Source organism: Schistocerca cancellata, chromosome 8, assembly GCF_023864275.1.
Source record: "Schistocerca cancellata isolate TAMUIC-IGC-003103 chromosome 8, iqSchCanc2.1, whole genome shotgun sequence".
In the NCBI taxonomy this organism is placed as follows: Eukaryota; Metazoa; Arthropoda; class Insecta; order Orthoptera; family Acrididae; genus Schistocerca; species Schistocerca cancellata.
The window spans coordinates 375,963,261-375,990,405 of record NC_064633.1 but is presented as its reverse complement, the minus strand read 5'-3'; the positions used below and the strand labels follow the sequence as shown (position 1 = coordinate 375,990,405).

Sequence of the window (27,145 nt, the reverse complement as noted above, 5' to 3'; positions counted from 1 at the left end):
CCACTCTTCAGGCATATATTCAATCAGGTGCTGGAAGGCTTCTTGGGGAATGGCAGCCTAGTCTTCACAGAGTGCTGCACTGAGGAGAGGTAATGTCAGTCGGTGAGGTCTGGCACGAAGTCGGCGTTCCAATAATACCAAAGGTGTTCTATAGGATTCAGGTCAGGACTCTGTGCAGGCCAGTCCACTACAGGGATATTATTACTGTGTAACCACTCCGCCACAGGCCGTGAATTATGAACAGGTGCTTGATCATGTTGAAAGATGCAATCGCCATCCCTGAATTGCTCTTCAACAGTGGGAAGTAAGAAGGTGCTTAAAACATCAATGCAGACCTGTGCTGTGATAGTGGCACTCAAAACAACAAGTGGTGCAAACCCCCTCCATGAAAAACACAACCACACCTTAACACCAACACTTCTGAATTTTACTGTTGGCACTATACAGGCTGACAGATGTTCACTGGGCATTCTCAATACCCACATCCTGCCATCAGATCGCCACATTGTGTACCATGATTCATCGCTCCACACAAAGTTTTTCCACCGTTCCATCACCCAATGTTTACGATCCTTACACCACACGAGGCATCATTTGGCATTTATCGGCACGACGTGAGCTTATGAGCAGCCGCTCGACCATGAAATCCAAGTTTTCTCACCTCCCACCTAACTGTCATAGTACTTCCAGTGGATCCTGATGCAGTTTGGAATTCCTGTATGATGGTCTGGATAGATGTCTGCCTATTACACATTACAACCCTCTTCAACTGTCTGCAGTCTCTGTCAGTCAACAGATGAAGTCAGCCTGCACGTTTTTGTGCTGTATGTGTCCCTTCACGTTTCTACTTCACTACCACATCGGAAACAGTGGACCTAGGGATGTTCAGGAGTGTGGAAATCTCGCGTACAGATGTATGACACAAGTGATACCCAATCACATGACCACATTCAAAGTCCGTGAGTTCCGTGGAGCACCCTGTTCTACTCTCTCACGGTGTCTACTAACTACTGAGGCTGCTGATATGGAGTACCTGGCAGTAGGTGGCAGCACAATGCACCTAATATGAAAAACTTATGTTTTTGGGGTGTATGGATACTTTTAATTACATAGTGTAGTTGTTAGCCTAGACCAATGACTCTCCTGGGCACCTAATATCCAAGACATCAGAAGCAGAGCCATAGGGCACATTCCCGCTCTCTACCAGTTGTTGAACCCACAGTCGAGCCTGCCGTCACAACACGAAATCAAGCTGTACCTGACTCTGGTCTAACCAGTGTTGGAATACGCAGCTGTGTTGTAGGGAAAGGTCACAGATTCACTCATCGCAATGCAGCAAAGGATCCAGAATTGAGCTCTGAAGACTACTTTATGTATTCCAAGGGAATAATCCACTCGTTGCAGCACGAGGACACAGGCATCCTGCTCCTGCAGGACAGATTCAGGATCATCACAAGATCCTTCTATGAGAAGGTGCGACAATCCCACAACCAGCTCATCCGTGGCCTAGGCCACCAACCACACCACCCGCCAACAACACATTGGCCTGACTTGATGCAAGAATAATTTTCTCGCAGCAGACACAGAATATCACCACCACATCATCCAAGGACAATTCCCATAGGTAAGGTTCTTTTCTTTGCTTCCCCAAAGGAACAGAATTTTGTATGATTATGCTGCTCAACATGCCAAGCAAGGAACGTTCACCAATGAAATGTCAGTGTCAGAATAGCTCATCATCAGATACAATTCACATTTTTGGAGTATCTCCAGTGGTTACACTGTAAACAGTAGTCAGCACATTTTTGGAAAACTATAGACTTAGAAAATATTTTTCTTGATGTCACTGCCATTGGCCCAACCCCAAAAAGAGAGGCACACAAATGAAGAGACAACAACATAGCATCGATTGAAACACTTCATTATCCACAGGGAGACTTTGTAAGCTACAAACAATACGAAGTACCAAATCATGAATTGCAACTGTGTGGGAAACCACACAAAATGACACTAAATATGGGCTCAAAACACCATTGGGAATTAAACCAGTCATCTGGGAATTGTGCAAAACTACGTTTTTGACCTATGCAGCAGTATGCACTCAAGGGTTTTCTAGGATCCTGTTAGTTACTGAATTTCGCTGCGATCATTTTCAGTTAAAATATAGAAGGAGAAAAAACATCTGACTTCAAGTATACTTTTCCAGTGGGATTTCAGTCTATGGCTACAGTTCATGTGCCATCAAGAATGTGAACATTTCCTTGTTGCTGTAGTAGAGGCTACGACAGAAAGAAACAGGTTTCCCACACCGTAAATGATAAAAGACTAGGTAATTCACTGGTAAAATAACTCTACAGTCGAAAATGTAATTTTTCCAACTAGCCATCACTTATTCTGAACAATTTGTGTCTAATATTTCATCAAAAATACACAAATATCTAGCGAACGTAGTAGGATAATTCAGCTTCAGCCCTGCAAGTCCTTCAACTATCACTAAGTCACCAAACATTTTCTGGATGGAATTTATATATAATTGTGTTTTGAGACAATATAGTTATTTACAAACATTTCCCTTGCTGTTGGTGTAATAACACTTCAACAGCATCCTTTCCATAGTCACTGTTTTGTGATTGTGTTAATTCATTTCAAATACACATGTAGTGCCAACACATTCAAACAACTAATGGTTAGCCTATTTCACAATGGTGGAAACAGGATAGCAATGAGCTTGTTAATTAACTAACTGTAACTTACAAATCATGTAGTGAGTGTCATTTCAGTTGACTAGCAGGTGGAAATATTTGTTACAAAATTATCTGCAGAATACGTGTAATTATCAAAAAAATGAAATCTATGTCTGCATAGTGCTAATAAGACACAGGTGCTTCATATATTAGATTGAGCAGATTGATGGGTCCAGAATGAAATTTTCACTCTGCAGCAGAGTGTGTGCTGATATGAAACTTCCTGGAAGGCTAAATCTGTGCACCGCACCGAGACTCGAACTTTGGTCCTTTGGCTACCGCAGGCAAGTGCTCTACCGACTGAGCTACCAAAGCACGACTCGTGACCCGTCCTCACAGCCAGTACCTCATCTCCTACCTTCCAAACATCACAGAAGCTCTCCTGCAATGCTGCATAACTAGCACTACTGGAAGAAAGGATACTGCATAGCCATGGCTTTGCCACAGCGTTGGGGGAGGGGGGGGGGGGGGCATTTCCAGAATGAAATTTTCACTGTGCAATGGAGTGTGCGCTGACGTGAAACTTCCTGGCAGATTAAAACCGTGTGCTGGACCAAGACTCAAACTCGGAACCTTTTCTCTAGAGGACTTTCCCGCGAAAGGCAAAGGTCCTGAGTTCGAGTCTTGGTCTGGCACACAGTTTTAATCTGCCAGGAAGTTTCATATCAGTGCACATTCTGCTGCAGAGTGAAAGTTTCATTCTGGAAACATCCCCAAAGCTACGGCAAAGCGATGTCTTCGCAATATCCTTTCTTCCAGGAGTGCTAGTTCTATAGCATCGCAGGAGAGCTTCTGTGAAGTTTGGAAGGTAGGGGATGGGGTACTGGTGGCATTAAGGCTGTGAGGACAGGTTGTGAGTCATGCTTGGGTAGCTCAGTCAGCAGAGCACTTGCCCATGAAAGACAAAGGTCACGAGTTCAAGTCTCAGTCCAGCACACAGATTTAATCTACCAGTAAGTTTCAGATCAATGGGTGTTTCCGTTCACACGTTATGAGTTTTTGGTTCAGTTCTCTGCTTGTTGAGGGAAGCAGGGCACGTGTTCCTAGTCGCACCTCAGTGCAGTGTACGCTAGCTTGTGGAGCAGGTTGGACTAAGTACAGCTTAATCAGAAAGGTTGCTCAATTTTTGGTTGAATACAACTCGGAAGGTGACATTAATTTAACTTTCAGTCCATCTTCTGATGACTTAAGGAATGACATTTGAATTGAAATGAAATGAAATGTCGTGTGGTGAGGGCCTCCCGTCGGCTAGACCAGTCGCCTGGTGCAAGTCTTTTTAGGTGACACCACTTCGGCGACTTGCGTATCAAACTGTTCCGACAGTTGTGTTGCCTAACACATTAATTCTGGGAAGTTGTGGCAATTGACAGCTACTGCTGAATATAAAGATCTCCACTGCTGTAAGGGGTGCTCTCCTTTGCTGCTCATTGCCCATAATGTAACTAGTGACATAATATAAGGCTTATTCTGCTTAAAAACTTTATGTCCAAAGTCCTTGACTAAGAATATGCAGGTAGTAGTAATGCATGGAAGGAAACAGCCTGTTGGACGAAAGAATGGAGAGCTTCCTGCTTTTTTGCAACGTTTCTGATCAGGACTTCAATAAGAATCTGGTGTCATATTATGCATCGAACCCTAAAATATTCATTTCCTCGCTTCATATTAAAAGAAGTGCTATATGAGAGGAGGAAATGAACCACATGCTTCTCAGAAAAATTACTTACTTTATACTGCTATCAAGTGCAGAAAAGTTTCTTAATTCTTATTTGTGTGTTGCATAAATTTTTGCATCACCTTGACTTACTTTGGGGAAAAAATAAGGGAAATCTGACAATGGTGAATACATTGCACAACAAAAGTTTGGAATACTCTTGCAAAATGTAGTCTACGATACTAAGAGTCTCACTGACATAGGCATTTAATGTGTTATCCAGTTATAGCCCATATACTGGGCAGAGTTTACTACTGGCATGCTGGCACACTTTATGGCCATTTCCCAGTGATGTAAGCATATTGCTGTCGCAGTGGCACACCACGAGCAGTCCACTACCAACAATGGCTTGATTCAGTTTGTGTTCAGCACTGCAGTAAAATGCCATGCAGAGGCATATAACACTTTGACAGAGTCAGGATGTGTTTTTACTTTCAACAGGTCTTACACAGCAATACATTGCTGATCAATTATACGGTACCACTTAAATGGTGTGTCTAAGGTGTGGAGACAGCATGGAGAGACAACCATCCTTATATAACAAAACCAATGCAAGATCATTTCCTCCAACTGTTGGCTCGCAGGCACCCAATATCAACTGCCAGAAATATTGTAAATGACGTCTCTCCGGAAACAGAGATTCTTAGCTCAGACCAAATACAGCATAGAAGATTGCATCAAAGTAGGCTTCATTACGGAAGACCAATGAGAAGTTTTGCACTAAACCAACAGAACTTATACAACCGAAGGACCTGGGCTCTTGCACATCAACATTGGACCATTGCAGAATGATTTGCTGAAGAGACCACGATTGGTTTGCGACTGGATATTAGACGTGTTAGGGTTTGGAGAAGCGCTAGACAACACCAGGAATGCAATAAATTCAGGAAGACCATCCATTTGCAGGTGGAAGTGTAATATTCTGGATGACAATAATGATGGGGTGGTGCAACCCTCTGAGTACCATCTATGGCCATTTGACTGGTCTCTGTTACCTCAAAGAGGTCCTACAAACAACCGTAAGGGTGTATGGATGTGAAGTCAGTGACAACTTCACCCTAGTTAATGACAATGAAAGACTGCACCATACTCTAGCAGTGTCTCAGTATCTTCAATGATGCAACATCAACTAATGCTCTGGCCAGCACATTCTCCAGGTATGAATGCAACAGAGCACCTGTTGAAAGCGGCCTTTAGACAGCATCCGAATCCACCTGACAATCTTCATGACCTCAATGAAGCTGCCGATGAGGAGTGGGACCTAATGCCCAAAGATAAATTTGATCATCTCATCCAGAGCGTGCCCAAGTGGAAGAATTCATCCATATGTGGAAAGGACATACTGCTAAAGACAGAATCATCATCACAAAATTAAGATTTTCACTGATTTTGTTTTCAAGATGTACTCTTAGGAGAGAGCCTCTTTTGTTTTGTAATGATTTTTTGTAACAAACCAATGTTTTATAAAGATTTTTTGTAATGAACCAAAATTGACCTTGTTTTCAGAAGGAATTATTTTTATTTTATCAATAAGATATTGTACAAGCCACAATAGATGTACTGTAAGAATTCACTATAATAAACTCTATGATATTCCAAACTTTTGTTGAGGTGTGTATTCTGACAGCAAGTAAAAACAAACCAATTCAAAGTCCCAAGTGAGTAATGTCTTCCTAGTTTGTGCTGATACAAGCACATTTGTGTTAAGTTACCTTATGTATTATTAAAAGAGACTTTGGTTGTAAGGTTTTCGTGCTAAACAGTATTTCTTCTGTATAAATACAGCACATATTTTATCACCGCTTTCCATTATTTTATTGAATAGAACAATAAACATCAAAGAAAGTGATCAACAGTTTATTCACTCGTATCTAAAACAGTCCGACAATCTCAGGTAGTATATTGAGTCCATGTCCGAACAGTTTTGTTTCTGAAATCAGCAGAATGAATTATTGCGCAGTAGCAGCATGTGATGCCGTTGTGTAGGTTATTTTCCTTACACTGCTGCTGAAAGGTGTCTTAGTTGTTGGCAACAAATACCAGCTGCGACAGATACCCTTGGGGTGAAGTTTGTCATTTGCAACACCCTTTTTGGGTCACCAGATGCAAAATAATATGTTTAGACTGCTCTTTGCTCAAGTACAGAGTGTTTCAAAATGAACAAACTGGTTTTAAGGTGTTGTAGCATTTATTATGTTCAACTTACAATTGTAAATAATACACCAAATGAAAGACCAACTCAAACAGTTTTGTTTGTATACCTGTGCACAATGGGAAGAGTATGGAATGATGACGAGTGACTGAAAAACATGGTGAACGAGTGTGAATCTTTCACGCTTAGCCCCAAGAAATATCCCCGCGGAAAGTTTATGGGTCTTTCTTTTTTGGTGAATCAACTGTAGCTGATGTTTCTTATCTTGATGAGCTACAGCTATGGCCCATGCCTCAATGGGAAGAACCTGAACAACACATCTTTATTTGAGAGCAAGATGGTGCGCCGCTTCACTGGCATAACTCAGTATGCAACTGGTTCAACGACGTTGTATCCGACCAGTGGATTGAGTACAAGAGGTCGGTTGACGCAGCATTTTATGCATGACCCCTATGTTCACACACAATATGACACGATCATGTGTATGTGCCTCCGATACCAGCTGATCTATCAGACTTTAGAAACAGTGTTAATGTAACAGTTACTCCTGACACATTGATCAAGGTTTCGGAACAACTCGCCTTTCAACTCAATGTGTGATCGGTGTTCACACTGAATAATTGCAAGAAAAACTGTTTGTGTTTCTCTTTCATTTGGTGTATTATTTATAATTGTAAATACGTGCTACAAAGCCTTAAAACCCATATATTCATTTTGAAACACCCTGTATATGTCTTCTGTTATGGCTCAGTCATTAATTTTCTCTTAAGAAGTTAACATGAAGACATCATAACTCATCACCATTGACCGTACTGCACAAGAATTCTCAGTGAGTGAAATGATGACATTTAAGCAAAAAATGCAGTAATAGTCAAACCTTTGACTGTTGTTGCTTTGAATTAGAGCCTGAGGTACTCCTATTCCCACCTTCTGAACATTGCCTATTGAATGCAAATGATGCACAATGCATAAATCGTTGCAGTTCATCACATATGCCTGTTATGGGGACTTCCTGAATGTGGAATATTGTTCATGGCAGAACGATCTTCCTTGAAACAAGAAAATCCTTTGCTGGTGTGTTCTATCAAAAAGCACTCACCCCACACACAAAACAAAGGTTCCGAGCTGCCATCACCTACCTAATATTAGACTTTTTTCACTTGAGGCTATTTTACAACTCTTGAAAGATGTTCAAATGTTTCAAGCACGCAAAATCCAATGCATAACTGCAAATAAATACTAGAACTTCAAATAAGAAACACTCAGAGCTGCACCATGTTCATCCAATCAGCTGGTGCTTCATATTAAGCAGTGGGTGGCATATGGCCGGTATCTGGTGGCCACTGTAGAGCGATGCAACTCTAGAATGTAAACTGTTCTGATCTTGATGCAGCCACAAAGTGTTCAGTGGAATTGTTTCTGGATGCTTTTGCTATTACTGGTGGGTTAGAAAATGAAACAAATTACTTTTGAGTTTCTAGCGGACTGATAAGTTTAGCAGACCTCCAAAATACAATTTTAAAAAATAATGGATCCCGTGGACTCAAACTTTTGACTTTATATCTACATTGCACAACTTCGGTACTAAAACATGAACAGATACAACACTGTAACAGCTCATGAAGAATGACAGCACTTTCATACACTTCTGCATCCTACAGTGTTGCTAGATTCACACTTAGAATTCTGAGGGACAGCCAGTTTTATTACCAACTTTATGTGGATGACTCTTGATTTAGACAGCAATGGCTGATGGGTGTCTAAGACTATACACTGGGACGGATGGCCGCCGCTTGTCTCCAAGGCGGGATGACGATGGCAGTTTCGCTATGCACTGCAGTACCTGCTGCTTGGCAGTTATTCTGTGCTACAACATCCCAGCCCGAAGAAGTGGGGTGAGCCATCAAATAAAGGGGGCTTCTCGACAACGGTGCTGACATCACGGAGGACATATGACGATTCATACAGAACTGTCATTAGGTCTAACAAATTGAGTTTGCATAACGTCAGATCAAACATAAAAACATTCATTGTAAATGAGATGTTCTCTTACACCATCAATTGTAATACAAGACAATGTAACTGTTGCCAGAAGAATTACTTTCTCTTATTTAGCAGAAAGTGATAACCGATTAAAACTTCCAGATTCCGGCACAAGAACAGCTGCAGTGGTGATAGCAATGATGTTCACGATCTGAACATATACACATTATTTCAGACATAGGGAACACTTCATTCATTACAAATCACCTTTCAGGGGTATACAATTCGCTTACGTTGTACATGCGTTTTTTTCCCTTTCAGTGAATCCACATCCATTGGTTCTCTATATATAAAATTTAACTATGTTTTAAATTACATTCGCCTGACTTAATAGTAAAGACAAAAGGTATCTTTTATAATACTTCATTCAAATTCATTTCAAACTCTACACAGATCCATCTCATTCACATTATGACACAATGATAATAAAACAAAACTATGTTAATAAATTACATTCTATTCAAAATTAATGAAATCGAGATATATGAGCAATAATAGGTCACATGGTTCAACCATAATAGTAACCACCTAATTAGTTGCTAAAGCACATTTGTTTGGTGGTCCTCCAAGCTGAGGCAGCCATTCAAATCATAGTAGTGAAAGAAATGTTTGTCACCAGTACTGATGGGAGAGAAGACATGAAGTTTCTGATAACCGAACTTTGCTTCAGTGTCCTAGACTATATTTCAAACCTCTACACAACATCTGACAGAGTGTAGGCACACGACACTGTTGATGTTATTTGTCTATTGGAAGGGGACATTAAGCTCAGTGGCCTCCTTATCATTCTTTCATAGTTGACTATGTGTTGACACCAGGTTTGCCTCTCTCCCCCCTTCTCTGTCAGTATCAAAAATAAAAACACAACACTAAAACTCCACACACAGTCATCACTGTCCCTTACAGTAGTATTCACACTTTTGGACCTCCACAGCCAGTTCCCTCTTACACCCCTGTCTACTGTTCAAAGTCTCATCTGTACAGTGAGTATTTACTCCTTCCAGTGCTGCACTTTTCATGATAATGAACTACATCATCAACACCAGAGCTGTTCCTGGATGATAGATGAAGTTCCTTTTTTATTATCTGATTTGCTTTATTCATTCACCCAGGGATCATCCATAATACAATGAAAATAAATAGCTCAAAATGTACATACACAGAATATATAACTATGTTTTATGAGAATAGGACAGGTGGTCAGCCAAAGTATCGCTGAAGGAACTATCCAAACATTTACCTAAATGGTTTAGGAAAGTCACAGGAAACCTAAATCAAGATGACCAAATACAGCAAACCCTATTTCATATGAGACCAGTGTCTTAATAACTGAACTGCCTCATTCTGTTGGCTCCTATTGTATAATTTTCTCTTAATTATACATAATTTTCACCAGATAACTTTTAACATTCTGTGACACTGCACACAAACTAAGGACACCCATTGTTTAATGCTCAGCTACAAACATGTTGCTCTGTCCCCTGTGCTTCATCCTATCTATTCAAAGAATAATAAAGTTTTAAACTAGCTCTCTGTTTAATCTGAGTTACTTCTGATTTTCTAACAAGTAAGATATTTATTAATGTAGGCACTCTTATTTGTCATTCACATCATGAAAATTATAAATATTTCTCCAGTTAATGTCTTTGACTAGCCTGTTAAAAATAATGAATTTCTGACTTATCAGCTATTCCAGTGTGCTACGACTTAACTGGTTTTATATACTTACCAATATTAATAACTACTTTGGAGAACCCTAAGGCACTTTTCACCATAAAAACTAAAACTGCAAGGTAAATTTAGAATACCTATACAGATAATAGGCATGTCTCTGCTTGTGATGATTATGCATTTAAAGGGACTAAACATCATGGTTATCAACCTCTTATTGCACTGGAAATTCACATAAAATGATGTGGAATGAGAAAAAGGATAAATGACAGCACCGGGATTTGTGACCTCATTGTTGTTAAAGAAAGTTCACGTGACAGTAGCTTATGTCAGATCATTACAACTTAGGTAAAACCCAGGCAGCTAAAAACTGTAACTGGTCACTTAAAGATACTCCAAGAAGGTCATCATAGTTAGTATTACTAAAATGGGATTAGACTGTACAGGCTAGTGAGCCAATTAGTTTAAACTGATAGATAGATAAAATACACACAGACCAATTTTTAAAAATGCATGAAGTGCAGAGATAGAAAGTAGCTGGAGGCCATTCTAGAGCACATACCATAGTCTCCCCCGCCCCCTGCCACTCCTCCACCCCCTCTCCCATCTACCTGCCACCAAACACTGAAACATTGAGATGCATTAAATTTCATTATAAAATCCACTCTCTCTCACCAAATTTATGACTTCGTTAGCTGCTATAATACCATCTGCAAGTCTCTAGGGTAGGGAGCTGGCAGGTTGATGTCTCATCTCACGTCAGCAAGCAGGGCACATTATGTGAGAATATGAGCTACTGTGAGATGACTACCACAAGTGCATACACAAGAGGAACTTATGGTTAAATCTCAAGTGGCTGATATGCAGCCAATACAGTAGGATGGCATCTTTCCAAGAGGCCTGGCATGAAATATGCCATTCCTTGGTGGTCCCCTTGTTTGTTCTTAGCCTGTTGAGGGTCATGGTAACTGATGATGTTGGTGTAATGTATGGAAAGGTGTCATCATTGAGTGACTGTAGGAGGATACAAGATGACTTCAACAAAATTTCTGTTGGGGTGATGAATAGAAGCTTGCTCTAACTGTAGAAAAATGCAAGTTAATGCAGATGGGGAAAACAATCCAACAGTGTTCAAATACAGCATTAGTAGAGTACATCTATGTGCAAAGCCATATGAAATAGAACATATACATAAGGACGGTAGTAGGGAAGGCGAATGGTCGACTTCAGTTTACTGGGAGAATTTAGGGAAAGTGTGGTTCACCAGTAAAGGAGAACACTGGCGGAACCCCTTCTTGAGGGTTGCTCAAGTGTTTGGGATCCCAACCACATTGGATTAAAGTAAGGCATTGAAGCAATTCAGAGACCAGCAGCTAGATTTGTTACCGGCAGGTTCGGTCAACACGCGAGTATGACGGAGAAGTTTCATGAACTGTGGGAATCCCTAGATGGAAGACAATGTTCTTTTCATTGAGCACTGTAGAGAAAACACAGAACAATTCTCCTGCTGCCAACATACATTTCATGTAAGCACAATGAAGAGAAGTTAGAGAAATTAACACTCATGCAGAGGCAGACACACTATTTGTGAATGGAAGAGGAAAGGAAATCGACTAGTAGTGGTGCAAATTACCCTCCGCAACACACTATATAGTGGCTTCTGGAGTATGCAAGTAGATGTAGATGTAGGATAGGATATCACTGCTTCCACAGGGTGTCAATAGTATCTTGTGCCACTCCTTCGATATCCCTCCCTTGCGTGATTTCGAAAGATACTTTGGAGATAGCTTTCCAGTTGGCTTTCTGATGTGACCAACATGGTGCCCGTTCCATTGATCAGTGGCTCGAGAAACAGGGATTGATAGGAAAGTGATTACAACTGCAGAGGTCTCCATGGACATACAACCGAATCAAGGGCAAGACGCTTGGGCCGCAGAGTGCAGGATCTATGGCTGACCATGTTCCATAGCCCTTATTGAAATGTGTTGCAGCTCCAGCGTTATGTAGGCAGATTTTCAATTCTAAAACTAATTGTCCTATTACTTGGCCCTGCTAGATGTGATTCTGCTGCCCCACAGAGGATTGTGGAAAGTGTCACAGCATATAAGCATGCAAACTCTTCCAAACATCCTCAGACTCCTCCAGACACGCTCTTGGCATCAACAAAATTTTTGCAAAAGGATTTGTTCTTTTTAATAATAGGCAATTTGGTTCCTAAGAACTGTCTCTGCCAAAGTGCCAAACCAACTGCGGAGTAACTAGCCATTAACTGTAGTATTCTGCCATGTGAAGATTGTAGCCATTGCAGTTCCATTGAAGGAATGTCAGATTAAGATCTGAGAAAGCAGCAAAGGGGAAACAGGAGTATGAATTACTTTGCTGCTGATTTATGTTCCAATGCACGATTCTTCACCGGTATTCATAGGCTCGACCTTTGGAGGGGTTGGGGCCAGAGCACCTCGGCAGGTGTCCTCTTCCCTGATAATACTGGGGAGGACAAAGCATTTCCAACTGCACCAATGGAGTGGTTACCACAGGTGCTGTGGGTTTGGAGGGAGGGGAGAATCAAGGGAGCTGATGTCCCATCCCCCAACCAAAACACAGGCACTGACTTGGGGCTAGGGCCAGGAATTGCTGTTTGAGACATTGTCATAGTGCTAGGTGTAGATATTGACAATGTTTGACTTCATATCAATTGGATGGAGTTATTAAAACTTTTTCTTGGCATCCTGATAAAACACAATAATCAAATGTTTTATATTCCTGTATTTTCTTCTCCCTCCTGAAAATTGAACAAGTCAGTGAATGAGCAGGGTGGTTTTCTGGGCAGTTTACAATGTACAGGGTTGTTTGCAACAGCTGTTCTCATGCATTGTCCTTCCACACAACCCACAAGTAGCCTCATTAGTATAGAAGGATATATATCCAAACCTCTCATATAGGAGGAGGAAAATTGGGCTTGACATCACACCTATGAACCATGACCTTAACTTTCTCATTTAAAATATTTTCATCAAAGGCTACGATGAAAGTGCTGGTCTCCACCCTTTATCCTTAGGTCCTCTCTTGATACTGCAATCAACCTGGACTCCACACCACTCTAGGTTACCAAGCAGTTCTTCACCTGTTTGTAATTTCAGGTCCTGGTGGAAGAAGACACCTTGAATCCTAATGAGTTTGTTACAAGGAGAAATGGTAACTGGTATATCACCAAGCTTGTCACTGGACTGAAGTTTTGATTGACAAAGATCCATTTCTTATCTTCTCTATTGCAGCAACTTCTCTGAATCTACCTTCAATATTTGCAATGAAAAACAATGGCTTTGTTGTTGCTGAATATTCTCTATCAGTTGTAGAAAATATCAATAACTGAGCAAACTGTCCATCTCCATTTTGTCTTGCTTTATTCTCACCCCACAGTATGGTCAAAGATGGAAATGCCATGGAATTGTAACCCTCTGCATTAAAATCTTGTTTTCTATCTGCTATAGATAGCTGTGCTGACAAGGCCACTGGTATGGGTGAGTCTCATCTGTTCCACTGCAGATTGTCCACCTTGACACCAGTCCCATCAGAGGCTCCCCGAAAGTCTCCATCGGCACCACTCCAACGTAGCTGTTGCCAGGAGTCCTCGTAGTCCAGATTGAACTGGCACCTACTCCTTGACATACTTTGTGAGGTTCCAGCCGAATCATCAGCAGTGCAATCACTGCAGTGTCAGGTGCCTACAACCATGAGGGTACACGACAACTCCTCCACAATGGATTGGCTACCTCACTGGATTTTAGATGTAGACATAAATCCACTCTAACAGTAGATGCTCAAGCTCGCAGCACAAGGTAGCTAGATTATACACCATGTAAAGTGCCCATCACCAATGGCCCACACTTCACTGAAATTTAGAAAAGTGGACATGAAACTCCAAAGGGTACAATAAGTAATTACAGCAAAAATATTGAGGGAAAGGTTGTGGAATGAGCTACAGCCGACAGGTGTCTTAATAATCGCCGAGTTGTCAACATGAAGGATTAACCAGGTGTAAGACTCCTTTTAGTCACCTCTTACAAAAGCAAGGAATAACTGTGGGTAAATTCTAGCCTGCAACACTGCAGAGGGTCTCCAACTGGTATTTTGATTCATATTATGTTCCACATTGTACATAACATATGAAAAGTGCAAGGAGGTCCACTAATAACTTTTGAACATTCCTCAGTACATATCACTCAGAAGTAAGAAGCTAACCTACAGCTTATAAGATATACCACATCCATTCTAGTCATCACATGATGCTCAGAGAAGCCATGGAGTAATCAAATATAATTTAACAACACAATTTTGCATTTCAGTCACCAAATACTCTGAAATAAGGTTAACTTGTTTAGTACATGATTTTGCTTACTATTTTATTATCACTTAAGTCAGACCATTACTAAATACTAGAGAAAAAATCGGAGTTGGTGTATTCAACTCTTAGTTAACCCTGGGGGGGGGGGGGGGGGGGGAGCTCTCTCTTTGCCAGTTTTCCTTTTTCTTACTTTGAGGTGCTGGTACTAAAAAAAAATAATAGTAATAATAATAATAACAACAACAACAACAACAACAAATGCCAAATTCTTTTTCTTCTCCAAACACTCACTTGACTGAATTCTGTATAGCATTTCGCCCTCCTTGCATGAACCGTGGACCTCACAATGGAAACACAGTGGCCAATGGCCTCCACTTGATCACTAACAGTAGCGGCATTTGCAGAGTTGTCAGTTCTAAAAGACAAGCAACACTGTGTCAAATATCCATAGAAATCACTGTGGGACATATGACGAATGTATTCATTACAACAGTGAGGTGAAATATGGCCTTAATGGACTACGGCAGCAGGTGACCGATGCAAGTGTGTTTACTAACAGCACGGCACTGTCTGCAGCACCTCTCCTGGGCTTGTGACCATACTGGCTGGACCCTAGATTACTGGAAACAGTGGCTTGGTCAGATGAGTCCAAGTTTCAGTTGATAAGAGCTGATGGTGGGGTTTGAGCCTGGTGCAGAACCTATGAAGCCATGGGCCCAAGTTGCCAAAAATGCACTGGACACACTGTTGGTGGCTCCATAATGCAGTGGATTGTGTTTACATAGAATGGACTGGGTCCTCTGGTCCAACTGAAGCGATCATTGACTGGAAATGGTTATGTTTCCTACTTGGAGATCACTTGCAGCCATTCGTGGACTTTATGTTCCCAAACAACTATGGAATTTTTATGGATGACAATGCACCATGCCACCGGGCCACAATTGGTCTGAAGAACTTTCTGAACAATTCGAGTGAATGATTTGGCCACCCGGATTGCCTGAAACGAATCCCATCAATCATTTGTGGAACATAATCAAGAGGTCAGTTTGTGCGCAAAATTCTGCACTGGCAACATTTTCATGATTATGGACGACTATAGATGGCTCAATATTTCTGCAGTGGACTTCCAATGACATGTTGAGTCCATGCCACATTGCGCTGCAGCACTACGCACGGCAGAGAGGTCTGTTATGATATTAGGAGGTATCTCGTAACTTATCACCACAGTGTATATTCCAACTAGCTCTGCAGACGATGAAGAGCTTGAAAAACTGTATAACGAGATCATAAAATAAAATATGCAAATATTTACGGAAGAGAAAAATTTAGTTGTGATGGGAGGACTGGAATTCAGTAATAGAGAAAGGAAGAGAAGCAAAAGTATTATAGGAATACGGATAGGCAAAAAGTATAAGTTTGCAAATAGCACAATTGAACCATCCCTATCTCTTGGTTTAAAAATCATGAAAGAAGACTGTATACATGAGGAGACCTGGAAACACTGGAAGATTTCAGACTGATTACACAATGGTGTGGCACAGATTTCAATATCAGATTTTAAACTGCAAGACGTTTCCAGTGGCATAAGTGGACTCTGACCATAATTTATTGGTTATTAACAGTAGACTACAACTGAAAGTATTGAAGGAATTACAGATATGTAAAAAGACAAGATCTAATAGAAATACTTGGCTAACACAGGAGACACTGAATTTAACTGAAAAATCGAGAAAATATGAAAATGCAGCAAATAAAGAGGGTAAAAGGGAATACAGACACATAAAAAATGAGATTGGCAGAATGTGCAAAATGTTCTCCTTAGCAAGTAGGAAAGGCTTAAGGGCAAATGCTATGCTTAGGAGCTTGTTTAATTAGGTGAAAGATAGACACTGCCTAGATATCAAGAGCTCAGATGGCAAGCAGGCTGAGAGAAAGATGAAAGGCAGAAGGAATACACAAAAGGGCTGTACAACAGAAATAAACTTGACGAGACTTAGATACGTGTTCCTGATATCAATTGAATGATTCTTTTATTGAAATGATGGGGAATGAATCAGTTTATCAGTTTACAGGATATATATGATTAGTGTTAACATTGATGAACACTTAATAAAACAATGGAAACTCCAGGTTGGAATACTGTTGAGCTGCTGGAGATGGCTGTCATGTGTGTGCGAGGTGTGCTTTCTTTTGTGAAAGTAAGTGTAAGAGTATATGTGTGTGTGTGTGTGTGTGTGTGTGTGTGTGTGTGTGTGTGTGTGTGTGTGTGTGTGTGTCTACTGCTGACAAAGGCCTTAATGGCCAAAAATTAATTGTGTGAATCTTTTTAATTTGCCTATCGCGACTCAGCATGATGGGTAGCAACTTTCCTAATCTGGTATTGTCAGATGGTGATGGATTATTTATGACGAAATTCATTAGCAAATATACGTAACATGATGGCGCGGTTAAAATGCATATATCCTTGAAGAGGTACTTACATAACATCTTTGAGTGAACACCATATATTATACTTACTGGTCACTTTTGTGCAATCAGTACTTTCTTTCTAAGTGGCGACTTATCCCAGAAAATTATTCCATAAGCCATTGTTAAATGGAAATATGCAAAAATATGTCAGGAGGTTGATATATTTGTTTGTAAAATTAGGAATTATACAATGAGCAAAAGAAGCTAAGTTAGTTGTTTGAAAGCTCAGTGACAAGCTTCTTCCAGCTCAAGTTTTCATCAATATGTACACCCAAAAATTTGGAGCATTCTACCATATTTACTGACTCTGGGTAGTGCAAAATCAATTGTCAGTATCACTATTTGTTATAAAGAGCTGAATGCAGAGAGAGAGAGAGAGAGAGAGAGAGAGAGAGAGAGAGAGAGAGAGAGAGAGTGTGTGTGTGCGCGTTTGACATACACTTCGCAGTTTGCCAGTGACAACGTAATTCTGTTAGACACGACAAAGGTCTTGGAAGAGCGGTGAACAGAGCAGATAGTTTTTTGAAATGACTGATTGAGGGGGGTTATGGGACTAAATGGTGAGGCCATCAATCCCATGATTCATAATTTAAATGCAAAATAAAGAGGCACCTGCTATAAGTGGGCGAACCAATCAGTGAGGAAGCTAAAAACACACACAGCAGAAAGCTTAAAAGGGTAGGCCAAATCATAAAACTGGAAAAACAGAGGGACAAAAGGGTGGTCTTTGCACAGGGAAGTGGTCATTGGTTTCAGATACAGAAAATAAGAAGAGAGGGCCCAACCAAAACACACAGTTCCCCTGCTCCAGGAGGAAAGCAAAACCTTATAACTGAAAATAAAAAACATTTCATTAAAGAAACTGACGACCAGTTCAACCATCCATGAATCCTCTGCTAATATTAAAGACAGGGCATCTGTAAGACTACACTTACTATGAAGGACCAAAAGAAGGGGACATTCCACCAATACGTGGAATGCCGTCAGTCTGGCTCCACAACCACATTTTGAGGGTAGCTTGTTACACAAGAGAAAACAATGGCTGAGCCTAGTATGACCGATGCATGGACGGCGTAAGACAGTGGACTCTTTCTGAGAGGAGCAGACAGAAGAGTGCCAAACTGAAGTAGTCTGCTTGATTGTGTGGTGTTTATTATTGAAAGCAGTAGCACACCAGATGTCACTATGCACTTGGGTGAAGACAGATTTGGTGTGTATCCACATATCTGCACCTTGAATCATGAAAGGGAAATGGGGGGTATCTGTCTCTCTAGTCAAATGGTCAGTCAGTTCATTGGGATGACCCCACCAGAGAAAGATAAGTGAGCAGGCGACACAGCCAAGGGCAGAGAGGTCATGGATACCAGAGACCACAGATTGATGAGAGTAGCATCTGTCTATAGCCTGCAGGCTGCTTATTGAGTTGGTACATATTGAAACACTGTGGAGGGAGGCCTCAGTACAAAATGGAGGGCCCTGTTAATGGCTAGCAGCTCTGCTGTGAAAACACTTCATGATCCCGGCAGTAAATAGTGTTCCATGCCTGTAGCTGACATAAAAGTCTATCCCTCCTTATCTATCATTTTAGAACAATCAATGTGGAAGATGGCAGCATCCCTGAACTCTTCAAGGATGGAACGTACAAGGCGCCAGAATATCATAGGGGCGATAAAGACTTTAGGACCCTGGAATAGGTCGATCTTAATCTGTGGTCAAGGCGTCATCCATGGGCAGGCAGGTGGGGGTGGGGGTCAGGTAATCCACGGGGCACTTTCCAATGAATGGAGATGTAAATCCTGACAGAGGGAAGTGAGACACATTCCAACTGGCAATCACACCCAAGGACAGGTATCAGGAGGGAGACATCCCTTATTTACAATGAGGATGGGATACACGGGATGGTCAGGGAATCATCAAATGTTGATTGCATAAGAAACCATGAGTTGGCTCCATCATATTTGTAAAGAGGGGACCCCTGTTTCCAAGAGAAGGTTGTCGACGGGACTAGTGCAAAAGGCACTGATAGCCAGAAGCAACCCATAATGGTGAACAGGGTCAAGTAGTTTCAGAATGGAAGGAGCCGCTGAGCCATAAACCTGACAACCATAATGTAATCTAGAAAAAACTAGAGCCCAGTAAATATGGAGAAGAGTAACACAGTCTGCACCCCAAGATGTGTGGGCCAGGAGGTGGACAGCATTAAGCTTCCACATGTAGGTAGTCTTCAGGTGGCGAATATGGGGCAGCTGTGTCAGCTTTTTATCAAAAGGAAGGCCCAAGAAACAGGACTGTGCTACAACATCTAGGTGCTGCTTGCATAAGTAAAGTTCTGGATCAGGGTGTACTGTGGCTCAACAGCCAAAAAGCATAAAACTGTAAAACATGGGAAAGGGCCCACGCAGAGGCTAGTTGGATGGCACCCTGGAGCTGGCATTCAGCAGATGCTACTGAGTGGGAGCTGCATTAGATGCAAAAATCATTGACATATAATGTCAGGGTAACCGGAGGCCCAACAGCCCACTGATGCCCATGAGGAAAGGTGTGACACATAATACAAAACCCTTTGGGACACCGGTCAGCTGGATCCAAGGGATGCTGAGTGAAGTGACAACTCTAGCCCGGAAGAGCCGGTTGGATAAAAACTTGCAGATAAAAATCTGAAGAGGGCTGTGAAAGCCCCAGTCATGGATGGTAACCAAAATGCGATGGCACCAAGCCATGTCGTATGCCTTATGCATGTCAAACAAGATGGCAACAAGGTAGTGGTGGTTACTACTCATAAAAGCCTGTCAAATTGCTGTTTCCAATATGAGTAAATGGTTAGTTATAGACTGTCCTTCCCAGAAGCCACACTAATACAATGACAAAAGGCTCTGGGATTCGAGTACCCAACATAATCTGAAGATAATCACCCTCTCAAACAGTTTACAAAGTATGTTGGTCAGTCTAATCAGTCGGCAGCTCTTGAGACACATTGGGCTTAAAGATGATGATAACCACGCGAGGGGAAGGCACCCGTGAGCCAAGTACGGTTGAAGACCCTGTGTATGTGTTACCTCTGGGTAACATACAAATGTTGGATCATTTGATTGTGGATGGAATCCAGGCCTGGGGCCATGTCATGTGAAGAGGTAATAGCCTGGAAGATTTCCATTCAGTGAAGGGTTCATTATAGGCTTCAGCTTGGTGGGGGATTAAAACAGAGGGGGGTTTCTTCAACTCATTGTTTCTGCTGGAGAAAGGTAGGAGGATAGTGTCACAAAGGGTGTCGCCAGCTGTTCTGCAAGTACTGATAGATCAGTACATAGAGCACCATGCAGGATAAGACCCTGGACAGTTGATTATTGCTGGCAGCTAAGAAGGCTATGGAGATTGGACCAAACCTGCAAATGAAGAAGCATATGTCCCCATGGAGGAAACATAGTAGTCCCAGCAATCCCCTTTACTCTGCCTAACAAGGTAGTGAGACGAGCACAGAGATGCTTAAAAACAATAAGGCTGGTCTGTGAAGGGTGTCATTTAAATCATTGCAGTGCCGGTTGGTGATCCTGAATAGTGATTATTACATTCTTGGTCCACCAAGGTACTGGACAATGGAGGGGACATGTGGAAGCCAATGGCCTGAAGAATAGAGTCAGACATCTTGCATGACAGCATCAATGCAATACAAGAGAGAAGTGTCAAAGTGCACAGCAGACCTATATAAAGACCAACTGGCTCTATGGAGTGTCTAATTTGGGTGCCCGTCTGCTTGGCAGTTGCAAGGGAACAACAGAATCACCAGAAAATGGTCACTGCCATGAAGGTCATCATGGGGTGATCAATGTAGTCACAAGAGCAGGGGAGGCGATCATGAGATCGATAACAGAAAAGGTGCCATGATCGGCACTGAAGCAGGTAGGGGAACTGTTATTGAGGGGAGACAAATCAAAGTCTGTAGTAACATGGTCAACTAGAAGGCCCCTACCCGTCGATGTTGTGATGAAGTAAGCTGGGATCGCTTTACTTCCTCACTTGTTTTGCCACCTGCCTCCTTAAATTCATTTTTTTTCCATTTTTGCCTAATTACCATTAACATGCATGAGTAGAATCTGCATTTCCATAAAAGAGAAAGGTTGGCCCTCAGTCTTAAAGAATATAGCACCAGGTCTAATTTTGTGTTTAGTTTTCTGTATGAAATTAATTTCCTAATTTATTTTAACCATTCCTAGTTAATACGTCTATTATGGGATAAAATCAGTAGGTGTTTCGTGACAGATTCTATTGTTGACTTATAAACAAATATAAATTGTGCACTTATTATAAACATTTGGAAGAAGAACTACTAGGATTCTTAAAGTATTTACTTGGCTTTACTCGAAAACATATTACCAAAACCAGCCGTTAATTAATTCCAAAATAATTACCAGATTTGTCAAAAGTATTGTCTGTATAACTATATCTGTTTATTTCATTATTTTAACAAATAATTTGGCCTAACTTTTGTGATAGGAGGAACTGTTAAAAAGAAGGAATTTTTCAATGTATTCAGTTAATTGAATGAGTTATATTTAACTGTAATTTCTGTAACTTAAACATCGAACAATGTATAGTTTCAGTGCCTATTATTGTGGGGATATATGAAGGACTGATTTTTGGTCCCGACACAAGACAGTCTGCGGCTGATTTTCAGACATGAAACATGTATTGGTTAGATTAACAACAATGCAGCAACTTAACAGTGGAATAAGTGTAACACAAATAGGTCATGTGTTAGAACAATTAATGAAAATATCTGTTCAGTTTATTTGAAGAATAGTGTCACACATACCGTATTACTCTGCAAGAACTGTGAACTGTCTGGTTATGATTTTACTGCTCACAGATATTAAACAGCAAACTATTGTAGCAGTATTCTGATGTTGCCTGCAACTATTAATGAGGCTTATCAATCAATATTTACCAATAGTGAACTGGCCATATAACTGTGTAATATTGGAGGGGGAGGGGGGGGTTGTGAACACTGAAAGTAAAGAACTGTGAAACGCAATTGTGCACCTGTTGCCTGCATCATTTACAGTAGTCAGTGTTGAACTTCCACAAACATCACAAAGTGGCACTCACCCACAGAGGGTGATGTGCATTAAGGTCTCTGAGGAGGAGATAAGGGGGAAGGAGTTGCTGTATTAAGGTAGACAGTTCAAAATAAGGAAGTGACATACCTGGAGGGAGGCAGAAATTGCAAATGGTGATTGCTCGGGTCATTTGCACTCTTATCACTATTGCTTCCAGGTTGGTATGAAGCGGTTTCAAGTCACTAACGACATCAGTGTGAATCAAAGTGGAGATCCCTCCAGATGCTATCTTGTGCCCAGCAAGTTTCCGACAGAATGTTGGAGTGTGGTCATCACGGAAGTGCATTTCTTGAAGAACAAGACAGACTGAAGAATAAAAGGAAACAAATTGTTGTATTTCTGGTAAGTGATTGTAATATTAGTTGCAATTCCACTGGATTATCATGTGGAAAGAGTCCAGGCTAGGCATAAAGAAGTTGAGGGGATGTCACGTCACTGGGTCAGTAGTCGTCACCGACAAGAATGGGGTGACATCCATAAAACTGGGGCTGATTTGCAATGAGGAGGAGGGATCAAACCCCATCGGGATGCCAGGGAAGCCTCGTCCTTAGACCTGTGCTGCTTATTCTTCTCCCTTGGAGGGAAGGAGGGAGGAAGTGTTATCAGAATGGGATTAGGTGGCAGAGAAATTGGACAGAGACCAAGTGGCTTCAAAGCCCTCAGAGCGTGGGTCCCTCATCTGATTCAAGGTAACAGGCTTCCCGTCTTGAGAACGCTGGGGAGCAGTGTTCCGAGAGGAAGTCCCAAAGTCCCATCCCTAACAGGAGCCAGAGAAGAGGATTAGAGGATTTCTTCTCTGGCCATGGAGGAGGCGGAGCAGTTCTTGGGGTGGGAGGGGCGGGGGGGGGGGGGGGGGGACAGGAGCCGCCTGGGGTGGAGAGAGGAGGGGAAAGGAAAAGAAAAAGGGCAGGATGGAGGGTAAGTAAGAGGGGGGGGGGGGGAGACATAACTGAGACAAAGGTAGATGAAAGATTCACAGGGTGAAGTCTGTCAAACTTCTTCAGGCCTCAAAGTAGCTGAGACGGTCAAATATCATTATTTCCTGGATTCTTTTTTCTTTGTATACAGTGGGCACTCTACTGAGCAGGGAGAATGTAGGCCAAAGGAGTTTACACAATAATGTGGCGGGGTACAAGAGCTCCCCACATGAAGAGGGCAGCCACAGTCACCACAGACAGAAATGCGAGATGCTTTTAATAGCTTCCACAATGAAACATTGTCTCACAATATGCTAGAACACCCAAAGAGATTCTAGTCGTATGTAAAGTACACCAGTGGCAAAAAACAGTCAATACCGTCACTACGTGTTAGCGATGGAAATGTTACCGATGATGGTGCCACTAAAGCGGAGTTAGTAAATGCAGTTTTCCATAATTCCTTCACGAAAGAAGATGAAGTAAATATTACAGAATTCAAAACCAGAACAGCTCTTATCATGAGTGACGTAAAAGTAGATATCTTAGGTGTTGCAAAACAGTTCAAATAACTTAAGAAAGGCAAGTCTCCCAGTCCAGATGGTATACCAATCAGGTTCCTTCAGAGTATGCAGACACAATAGCACCTTTCTTAGCAATCATATACAACCGTTCACTTGACGAAAGGTCTGTTCCTAAAGACTGGAAAGTAGCACAGGTCACACCAATATTCAAGAAGGGAAATATGAGTAACCCATTGAATTACAGACCTATACCACTGACCTCAATTTACAGTAGGATTTTGGAGCATATACTGTGCTCTAACATTATGAATTACCTTGAAGAAAATGACTTATTGATACATAATCAACACGGATTCAGAAAATATCGTTCTTGTGCAATGAAGTAATGAGTGCTGTCAAAAAGGGATCTCATATCGATTCCATATTCCTTGATTTCCAGAAGGTTTTTGATACCATTCCTCACAAGTGACTATTAATCAAATTGCACGCATATGGAGTATCATCTCAGTTGTGTGACTGGATTCGTGATTTCCTATCAGAGAGGTCACAGTTCGTAGTGATAGACGGTAAACCATCAAGTAGAACAGAAGTGATATCTGGCATTTCGCAAGGTAGCGTCATAGGCCCTCTGCTGTTCCTGATTTATATAAACGATCTAGATGATAATCTGAGCAGCCCCTTTAGACTGTTTGCAGATGATTCTGTAATTTACCATCTAGTAAAATCATCAGATGATCAATTTCAATTACAAAATTATCTAGAGAGAATTTCTGTATGGTGTGAAAAGTGTCAATTTGCACTAAACAAAGAAAAGTGTGAAGCCATTCACATACGTACTAAAAGAAAGCTGATAAATGTTGGGTATATGATCAATCATACAAATCTAAGGGCTGTCAATTCAACTAAATACCTAGGAATTACAATTACAAGCAACTTAAATTGGAAAGACCACATAGATAATATTGTGGGGAAGGCGAAGCAAAGACTGCACTTTGTTGGCAGAACACTTCGAAGATGCAACAAACCCACTAAAGAGACAGCCTACATTACACTTGTCCTTCCTCTGCTGAAATATTGTTGCATGGTGTGGGATCCTTACCAGGTAGGATTGATGGAGGACACTGAAAAAGTCCAAAGAAGGGCAGCTCGTTTTGTGTTATCGTGCAATAGGGGTGTGGGTGTCACTGATATGATATGCGAGTTGGGGTGGCAATCACTGAAACAAATGCGTTTTTCTTTGCAGGGTGATCTATTTTCAAAATTTCATTCACCAAATTTCTGTTCCAAATGTGAAATTATTTTGTTGACACCCACCTACGTAAGGAGAAATGATCATCATAATAAAATAAGAGAAATCAGAGCTTGAACGGAAAGATTTAGGTGTTCCTTTTTCCCACGTGCCATTCGAGAGTGGAATGGTAGAGACGTAGTACAAAAATGGTTCGATGAACCCTCTGCCAGGCACTTGAGTGTGAGCTGCAGAATAACCATGTAGATGTATATGTAGGAATGGCATTGCATCACGAGGACATGTGGCCGAACTTGAGGCAACAGAAGCAATGCATAGGAGGTGGAATGTATGGTTTGACGTCACATCTGTTTACCATCACCTTAACTTTCTAGAGCAGGGCATCCCCATCCAAGGACAGGACAAAAGTGTCAGTGTCTGCACAATTGTCCTTAGGGCCTCTCTGGACATGCTGGATGAAGTGAATGCCATGTTTTTCCAGATTTGCCTTAAGTTCATCATCAGACTGGAGGAGAAGTTCCCCACGGAAAATTACACCCCACGTCATATTGAGAGACTTGTGAGGAGTGATATCCACTGGGATGTCTCCTAAATGCCTAAATGGTTGCAGGCGGAGAGGGAGGCCGACTGGCTAGCAGAAGTTGTCTTTAAAAGGAGGAGCCAGATCTCACTTACAGATTCAACCCTATCAAACTTGTGCCCAACAGGTGGTGGCAAAAATCTCCCTGTCAGTCCTAGTGCAGACTGGGAACTGCGGAAAGGGTTTTGACCCAAACCAACAGGATTAGCCCTCCTCCCAGCGGATAACTTGAAAGGTGGGAGGGGTGGGGGGGGGGGGAGGGGGGGAAGAGGAAGGCTGGAAATAGAGAAACAGCAACCGAGACAGAACTATTCCTAGAGAGGCATGCGAATGCAAAAGAGTGGCCAGACAGATTAACATGTTTCATGTGCCAAACGTCTGCCCTGGTACAACCCACTCCCATCAGGTTCTTGCCTTGTGGGTGTGTGGGTGTGTGGGTGCCACACAGCCACAGCCACATGGCATGATGGTCGTTGCTGGGAGTTCTGATGCCCTGAAAAGATAGGCTACCACTACTAGACTTTCACAAGGCATTCACAGCGCCGGTACCAGCAGTGTGATCCGTGAGGTGTCAGGAGGCTCAGCTAGATAGATACATAACAGCCCCACCACATGGACTGGCTACTGAGCTGGTGATGTAGCAAGGAGGCAAAAGGGCTATGGGGGAGGAGAGGGGGGAGGAACCACACACTAGGGAGGGACTTCTTCCCCATCTGGCTCATGCTACATGTGTCAAATTTAGAGATGGAGGTCAAACGCATAAGGACGACAGAAAAAGAAAAGCGAAAAATGGGGAGGAAAAGCAAGCAAACAAACAAAAGCCACAAGACAAAATGAAGTCAGGAGGATAGCCAAGTGGGGATAAAAAAAAACCAAGAGATGAAAAGGAAGGGGCAAAGGGAAATGAATAACAGCAGGGATGGTGAAAGAAGGGGATGGTAAGGCAGCCTGGAAAAGAAGAAATACTGCAATAGCTCGGGGACCTGTGCGCGCCACAGACATACCCACTAAAGAGCTTGGGGCCCCCTGGGTGTGTGTGTGTGTGTGTGGGGGGGGGGGGGGGGGGTGTCTTGAAAAGAGATTGCAAGATGAGCATCAACAAAAGTAAAACATAGATAGTACTATATCATCGAGTTAAATCAAGCGTTGCTAAGGGAATTTTATTAGGAGGAGAGACACTAAAAGTAGTAGATGAGTTTTGCTATTTGAGTATTACAATAACTAATGATGGTCAAAGCAAGAAGGATGTAAAACGTGGACTGACAATGGCAAGAAAAGCATTTCTGAAGATGAGAAAATTGTTAACACTGAACACAGATTTAAGAGTTAGGAAGTTTTTCCTGAAGGTATATCTCTGAAGTGTAGCCTTGTATGGAAGTGATATGTACACAATAAGCAGTTGAGGCGAGAAGAGATAGTACAATTTTAAATGAAGTGCTACAGAAGAATGCTGAATATTACCTGGGTAGTTGATGTAACTAATGAGGAAGTACTGAATAGAACTGTGTGTGTGTGGGGGGGGGGGGGGGAGATTTTTGGCATAACATGACTGAAAGAAGGGATTGGTTGGTATGGCACATATCAAAATATCAGTGAATTGTCAATTTAGTATTGGAGGGAAATGCAGGG

General features: G+C 41.8%; 1 protein-coding gene across 4 annotated transcripts in view; it reads right to left on the bottom strand.

The window, feature by feature from the left end:
- Positions 1-27,145, bottom strand: part of LOC126094450 (very-long-chain (3R)-3-hydroxyacyl-CoA dehydratase) — a 174,466-nt gene that overhangs the window by 135,549 nt on the left and 11,772 nt on the right. Inside the window, exon 1 of one of the 4 annotated variants that reach the window (XM_049908824.1) lies at positions 14,958-15,056. The exons of the other annotated variants lie outside the window; for them this stretch is intronic. The gene's annotated coding sequence lies outside the window, so the exon portion shown is untranslated. Of the gene's footprint in view, positions 1-14,957; positions 15,057-27,145 lie in introns of those variants that run through there. 4 annotated transcript variants of the gene reach the window in all.